Here is a 7,689-nt window from a genome sequence, read left to right on the forward strand (position 1 = left end):
TTTATCGCCTCTCTCCTTTATAGTTTCCAAACGTTCCTCCACCACAAATAGTTGACCACCTGTGGTCATGATCCTTTAAGGCTCACTATAAGGCCCATAATGCACCCTTAGCAACTGGGGTTAACACCGGGGACCATATTGCGGACCACCTCTACCCCTCCCCCCCCCCGCACTAGTCAAGCTGAGTAGGTATTACACTCTCACCTCTTCTCAGGATGGGGGCCTATACATTCACTCATTTAGGGGCTCTGACATACTGGCCGTCTATTTAAATGAGAAAACTTCCTGAGACCCCCTAACATGTTTCTCACGTGTAATGTTCATGTCTTTCCCAACTCATTAGCATAACCTTGTGCCCCTGGGGATCTTACTAACGGTGTCTCGTAACCCATAACCAAAGCCACACTAATCTTACTCTACCAACCCTATAAAAGTGTTGGACTATGCCTGCCATGTACTTGTTCACTTTGTATGCATTGCGCCTGTATTTGTTGTTGTGGCGAAACAGGCCATTTTGTTATATGCTACACGCAAAATAAAAATAAAGAATTTAAAAAAAAAAATTCCCTAGCCAGCGCTTCTATATCTGGCTAGGGGTACAGAAACCTTTCTGGTGAAATAGAGGAAGGCATGGAGGTGACTGTTACACAAAGAGTAATACTCACAAAGCGTGCTGAAACAGAGGAAAAGTGAGTAAATCAATATATTTTACACATCAGTGAATATGGGAGCGATTTAAGGTATGTGGACATTTTCATTTACACTTTTCATTTGCACCTTAAACAGTAATACTAAGTTACATGCCAAGCTATTAGCAAATGGATTAACCCTGCTCCTACCCCATTTAATTAACTATGATTAAATCAGTTAAGGTTTAGACAACACCAGATGGGTATTGAACACCTCCTGTCAAAGCCTTTTCCTAGCACTTTTCCTAGAAAAGGCCCTTGATCAGCTGAATTGGACATATGCATGAAACAGTTTCTTCATATGGCTTTCCACCAGATTTTATACATGGTTTTATGGCACTATATCAGCATAATTCAGCAAAACTATTTAATTGTATGTTCACTTCCACCTCTTTTTCAATCACAAATGGCACACTATAAGGTCGCCCCTTGTCCCCCTTCTATTTATTCTCACAGTTGAACCCTCCCAGACATTTTAGGTATCAAGGTCGGTCAGAAAGAACACATTTTTTTACCTTGTCTAAATTTAACATTACACTGTCCAATATAATGTCTCTACCAACAAGATTTGATGAGCTATCCTATTACAAATTGTAGATTATACTAGCTTTAGTGTAACTATAATCTTAATTTTATTAATGACAGGAGGCGAATATTTGCTTAAGTCTCTCTTTACTAGAACTCTACAGCAGCACATTAACATAGAGAGAAAAACACCAAAGACAAAAACATAAGGCATCTATAAAAGGCTCCTCCCAACCAACCATTTCCTCTTTCACGCTGCGACAAAACATAAGGTAAACAAAAATGCCAATAAACCAATTAAAGAAAGAAACATAACACAACGATGAATGCCGTCTCTAAGAAGACTTCGAATAACAGAAGGAAACTTGCTCTTCATCCAGCGAAACCGGAGATTCTATGAAATGTAGTCGAACCATTACACTGAAACGAGACAAACAGAGTCGAAAACACTGATTAGTGAATGAAATGTACTGAGAAAACATAAATCCCACGGAACAGTACTGATAGTACAGAAACATAAAACCCAGTATATAACTATCGACAATACAAATATAACAGACACCTCCCCTAACTTCCCCAGACATCACCCCAGACTACCAAATCGAGCCCAGGTGACTCTACAACCAGCAGAAAATCAATCAAACAATCAATCTAAACAAAGGGAGGGACAGAAAACCGGGTGGGAAATATTCGCCTCCTGTCATTAATAAAATTAAGATTATAGTTACACTAAAGCTAGTATAATCTACAATTTTATAACATGACAGGAGGCTTCATATTTGCTGTTTTAACGCTCCGACAGCAAAACCAAAGAAGCATGGTCCAACGGTCTAAAGTAAAATTGGCGAAAAGTCTCCTCACGGGACCAGTCCGCCGTACGCAAAATGTCCCGAAGAGAAGCACCTGCCAAGAAAGCTCCGGAAGGTGCGGCGCCTCTAACCGAATGCGCTCCAAAGGTCGCATTCACCCCCGCCAGTGTCCATAACCATCTAATCCAACGAGCCAGGGTAGGGGACGAGACCGCCTTGTGGGGTCTGACGTACAAGATTAACAACTGTCCAGAAAGAGAAGAGCGAAGTGGAGCGGTAACCGCTACATAGCGAGCCAGTGTCTTCGCCACACAGAGTTTAGGCAAATTCTCGAAGTAAGGATACGACATGGCCATCGAAGCCGACTTGGTACGTCTAACCACCTTGAAGGAGACCCCTTCTGGTGAGAACGTGAAAGCATCGACATTGAAGGCCCGGACATCAGAAACACATCTGAACAAAACCAGACACAACAAGAGGGCAGATTTCACTGAAAGCTGGCGAAGGGAAAGATCCTGATTATCTGGCCATTCTTGAAGAAACACTAAAACCATTCGTACATCCCAGAGGGCAGAGTACTTAGGCGCCAGAGGACGTGCCAGCCTCATCCCACGTAGAAGTCTGCAGACCAGTGGATCCTGGCCGATGGGAAAACCTTTTAAGCGGAACATGTGCCGCCTAGATAGCTGACCTAGCCACGTTAACCGAGCGGGATGACCGACCCAGGTCAAAGAGGTGAGACAAGAAATTCAGCACACTAGTTACAGGGCCTGTAAAGGGATCGGTATTCCATTCCAAACACCAGCGACACCAGGAACCCCATGCTGAGAGATAGCACCTCCTCGTTCCGGGAGCCCAGGAATCCCAGAGAAGGTCTCTAGCCGATTGCAATAATGCCTCGACATTCCAGGTACCCCTGAAAGAGTCCAGGCCACCAAAAGTAGGTGGCCGTCCCTCACTAGGGGATGAGGGTTGCCCCGGGAGTCCGAGAGGAGCATTCGAGATGATGGTAAGAGAAGAGGATCCCGACAGGAGAGATCCAGGAGCTCCGGAAACCAGGCTTGACTCTGCCATAGCGGAGTCAGCAACATCAAGAACACACGCTGACGTCGAACTTGTAGCAATACCCTGGGAATCATAGCGAACGGAGGAAACGCATACGCTCCCTACGAAGGCCACACCTGGAGAAACGCGTCCACCGCTGTGCACGCTGGATCCGGGAGCCAACTGAAGTAGCTCTGGGTCTGGTGATTTGTCCTGGAGGCGAATAGATCCATTGTGAATGGACCCCTCTGATACTTGAGTCCGAGAAAGACGGTCCGAAGGAGTTTCCAGTAGCTGGCATCCCTCCAATGTCTGGAGAACCAATCCGCCGTCAGGTTCGACTCCCCCGGAAGATATTCCGCTTGTAAGGTGATGTTGCGTTGGAAACAGAAACTGTAAATCTCCTTCATCACCTCTGATAGTGCTCGAGACCGAGCGCCCCCCAAGCGGTTGCTGTACTGCACCGCTGAGACATTGTCCATCTGAAGGAGGACGCAGCAGTCCGACAGGTGGTTCGCCAGGCTCCGAATCGCAAATGAACCCGCAATCAACTCCAGGCAATTGATGTGGAATTCCGATTCCTTGTCCGACCACGTGCCCCCCGTGGACCCGGTCGCGCACGTGGCACCCCAGCCCCAAAGGCTCGCATCTGATTCCAGCACGAAATCCGGGGTTGGTCCGAAGATTGCCTTGCCGTTCCAGTCGGACATATGCAGGAGCTACCAGCGCAGTTCGGTCTTCACGTCCGGAGACAGGGAGATCATCTGGTTGTAAGAGGGTCTCTTGCGTAGAAAATGAGCCTTCAGCCGTTACATGGCCCTGTAATGTAGTGTGCCCGGGAAGATCGCCTGTATCGAGGCCGAGAGGAGACCCACCACGCAAGCTAACATTCAAAGGGGAATCCGGTCTTGCTGTAAAGTCCGTCTTCGGTCATCGACTTTGAAACCCAAGAATTCAGATTGACCACGAACCCCAGGTGTTCCAATAAGGAGATCGCAGAGCGAGTCTGATATCTGAGCCTGGAGGGGTCCTCGCAAAAGATCAGCAAGTTGTCCAGATATATTATGCAGTGAACGCCCTCCGACCTGAATCGGGCGACCACAGGCTTCAGGAGCTAAAGCACCAAGGAGCCGCGCTGAGGCCGAAGGGAAGGCATGTAAATTGGCACGGAACGCCCTTCCAGACGAAGCGAAGGAATCTGCGACAGTCCTCGTCCACCGGGACGGAGAGGTAAGCGTCCTTCAGGTCCAGCCTCGTGAACCAGTCTCCCGTCTGGAGAAGGTCCCGAGGATGATGAATGCCCTCCATCTTGAAGTGGTTGTCGACCATGAAGGTGTTCAATTCTCCTAAATTGATCACTGGGCGGAACTCTCCGGACTTTTTCTTCACTAGGAAAATCGAGCTGAAGAAGCCCCCCAAATCCGGGGCCCGTTGAACTGCGCCTTTGGCGAACAGTGCCCGAACTTCCGTATCTATCAAGGACTGTTGTACTCTTGCGATGATGGGGGTCCAACCTGCGTTGGAGGGGAATGGAAATCTATGACATAACACCGTACCGTCCGAAGGACCCATACATCTGAAGACACCTCCCGCCACCTGTCTCTGCAGTAAAACAGTCTGCTCGCATGCAATGTAGGGTGATTGAAAGTGGCAGGAGTTACACTCACCTGTAGGAAATTTTGCCTGTCCTCTGGCGCGGTATCCACGACCTCTATCTGCCCCCTGAGCGTAGGGGGTACTGGATTGGTATGACGGAAAGAAGGACGGACCACGGGATCTGTCCCGGTCTGACCCGGTCGCGCACGTGGCACCCCAGCCCAAAGGCTCGCATCTGATTCCAGCACGAAATCCGGGGTTGGTCCGAAGATTGCCTTGCCGTTCCAGTCGGACATATGCAGGAGCCACCAGCGCAGTTCGGTCTTCACGTCCGGAGACAGGGAGATCATCTGGTTGTAAGAGGGTCTCTTGCGTAGAAAATGAGCCTTCAGCCGTTACATGGCCCTGTAATGTAGTGTGCCCGGGAAGATCGCCTGTATCGAGGCCGAGAGGAGACCCACCACGCAAGCTAACATTCAAAGGGGAATCCGGTCTTGCTGTAAAGTCCGTCTTCGGTCATCGACTTTGAAACCCAAGAATTCAGATTGACCACGAACCCCAGGTGTTCCAATAAGGAGATCGCAGAGCGAGTCTGATATCTGAGCCTGGAGGGGTCCTCGCAAAAGATCAGCAAGTTGTCCAGATATATTATGCAGTGAACGCCCTCCGACCTGAATCGGGCGACCACAGGCTTCAGGAGCTAAAGCACCAAGGAGCCGCGCTGAGGCCGAAGGGAAGGCATGTAAATTGGCACGGAACGCCCTTCCAGACGAAGCGAAGGAATCTGCGACAGTCCTCGTCCACCGGGACGGAGAGGTAAGCGTCCTTCAGGTCCAGCCTCGTGAACCAGTCTCCCGTCTGGAGAAGGTCCCGAGGATGATGAAGTGGTTGTCGACCATGAAGGTGTTCAATTCTCCTAAATTGATCACTGGGCGGAACTCTCCGGACTTTTTCTTCACTAGGAAAATCGAGCTGAAGAAGCCCCCCAAATCCGGGGCCCGTTGAACTGCGCCTTTGGTGAACAGTGCCCGAACTTCCGTATCTATCAAGGACTGTTGTACTCTTGCGATGATGGGGGTCCAACCTGCGTTGGAGGGGAATGGAAATCTATGACATAACACCGTACCGTCCGAAGGACCCATACATCTGAAGACACCTCCCGCCACCTGTCTCTGCAGTAAAACAGTCTGCTCGCATGCAATGTAGGGTGATTGAAAGTGGCAGGAGTTACACTCACCTGTAGGAAATTTTGCCTGTCCTCTGGCGCGGTATCCACGACCTCTATCTGCCCTCTGAGCGTAGGGGGTTCTGGATTGGTATGACGGAAAGAAGGACGGACCACGGGATCTGTGGCGGTCTGAAGACCAGCCGCGGCTGGAGACACGACCCCGCTGTCGTCCAGCCCGTCCAAAAACCCGGGATGTTTGCGGCCAAAATACCTTCTTAATGGAGGATTGTGCTTTATCCAGGGAAGTAAACAGATTGACGTGCTTATGTAGTTCCTTAATGAAGGGTTCCCCAAACAGTAGGCCTTTAGCCAGGGGGCCCAATTCTTTCGACCCCAGCTCTGATAGCTTGTTGTCCATACGGATCAAAGCCGTCTTCCTGCGTTCAGTGCAGAGAGCCACATTAGCATTGCCTAGAAGGCAGATGGAGCGTAGCGCCCAGTCCCGCATGACGGCCGGGTCCAGGCTCGTACCTTCCGTGTAGGCCTCGTCCGCCAGGGCCAACATCCTGCACAAAGGGCCCAGCATATCCAGTTGTTTATCTTGCGCCGAGCGGAGGCTACGCTCCACCCCTTTCTTGGGGTCCCGACCCGTAAGATTCAAGTACGAGGCCACCAGAGGGTCAAAATACAGGGTCGCTGCCACCTTGTCCGGCAGGACGGGCCTGGGGCATTCCGCCCGCAGTTTCTTGCGGGCCTCCCCTTCCAGAGGTCTGTGGACCCAGTAGTGCACGAATTGTGCTAAGTGGTCGGGCAGCGACCATTCTGAGGACCTGGGGTGCCGGATAGAGTGAGGGTCAAACAGAGGTTCTCCTGTAGCATCCAGAAAGGTGTTGTCCCCCGGCACCACCGTTGTCATCCTCCCAGCGCCAACCGGGGCCATCACCACGGTCCTCGTCCCAATCATCTTCTTCCTCTGAAGGAGATTGGTCTGCCCGCCACTCATCCAGCACGGCCATGGTAGGGGGGGGTAAGGAGGCCTCCTCCCCTGCGCCCGATAGACAGCGGCGCCTGGCCGGTGAGGTTGATAACCTCGAACCATGTCGCTTCGCCGCAGCCTTGCCCTTCCGGGAGCGTGGTTCAGGGCCTTCACCCTTCCAATAGCGCATCTGCACACTTGCCTGCTCTCTCTCCGGAGAGTCTGACTCAGCTGAGTCTTCTGCCAAATGAGGGGTTCCTCTCACACCCCTGTCCGCTTGTGGTTGAGGGAGGGCCCTAGCCAGGACTTTCTCCACAGAGGCGGTCACAGCCGCATTAATCAATGCCTGCAAATCCTGCTCCTGTGCAGAGGACTCCATAACGTCTGAGGTGATGGTACATGATACCTAAGGAGATAGAGAACAGGTATCACTAGCAGGCAGTAGGGGCAGCACCCCTAGTATTGGCAGAGGCAAGTAGTAAACGCATGCAGGCCCAACACGCATTGTCCAGGGCACGGAGCCGTCAGGGTAATAGCATGCGTAGTATGGCACAGACAGAGCAGGCCAAATCATGGGGCACAGACAAAGCAGGCTAATCAAGGGGCACAGACAAAGCAGGCCAATCATAAGGGCACAGACAAAGCAGGCCAGTATATGGGCACGGGTATCACCGGCCCAGTGGTATATGAGGCAGGAACGTATATCCTTATGGTAGACATGCAGATCTATCTTGACATATAGGACGAGCAGGGTAGAGGTGTAACCGGGACCCCAGGCCAGTTCCTTGGTCAATGAGAGTGTAGCTATGCCAAGCGGGTCCCATGCAGGGGGCATGTGGTGAAATGCACAGAGCCACTTACAGCCCAGGAAACATGCAACAA

Source organism: Pelobates fuscus, chromosome 6 (genome assembly GCF_036172605.1).
Source record: "Pelobates fuscus isolate aPelFus1 chromosome 6, aPelFus1.pri, whole genome shotgun sequence".
Taxonomy (NCBI): domain Eukaryota; kingdom Metazoa; phylum Chordata; class Amphibia; order Anura; family Pelobatidae; genus Pelobates; species Pelobates fuscus.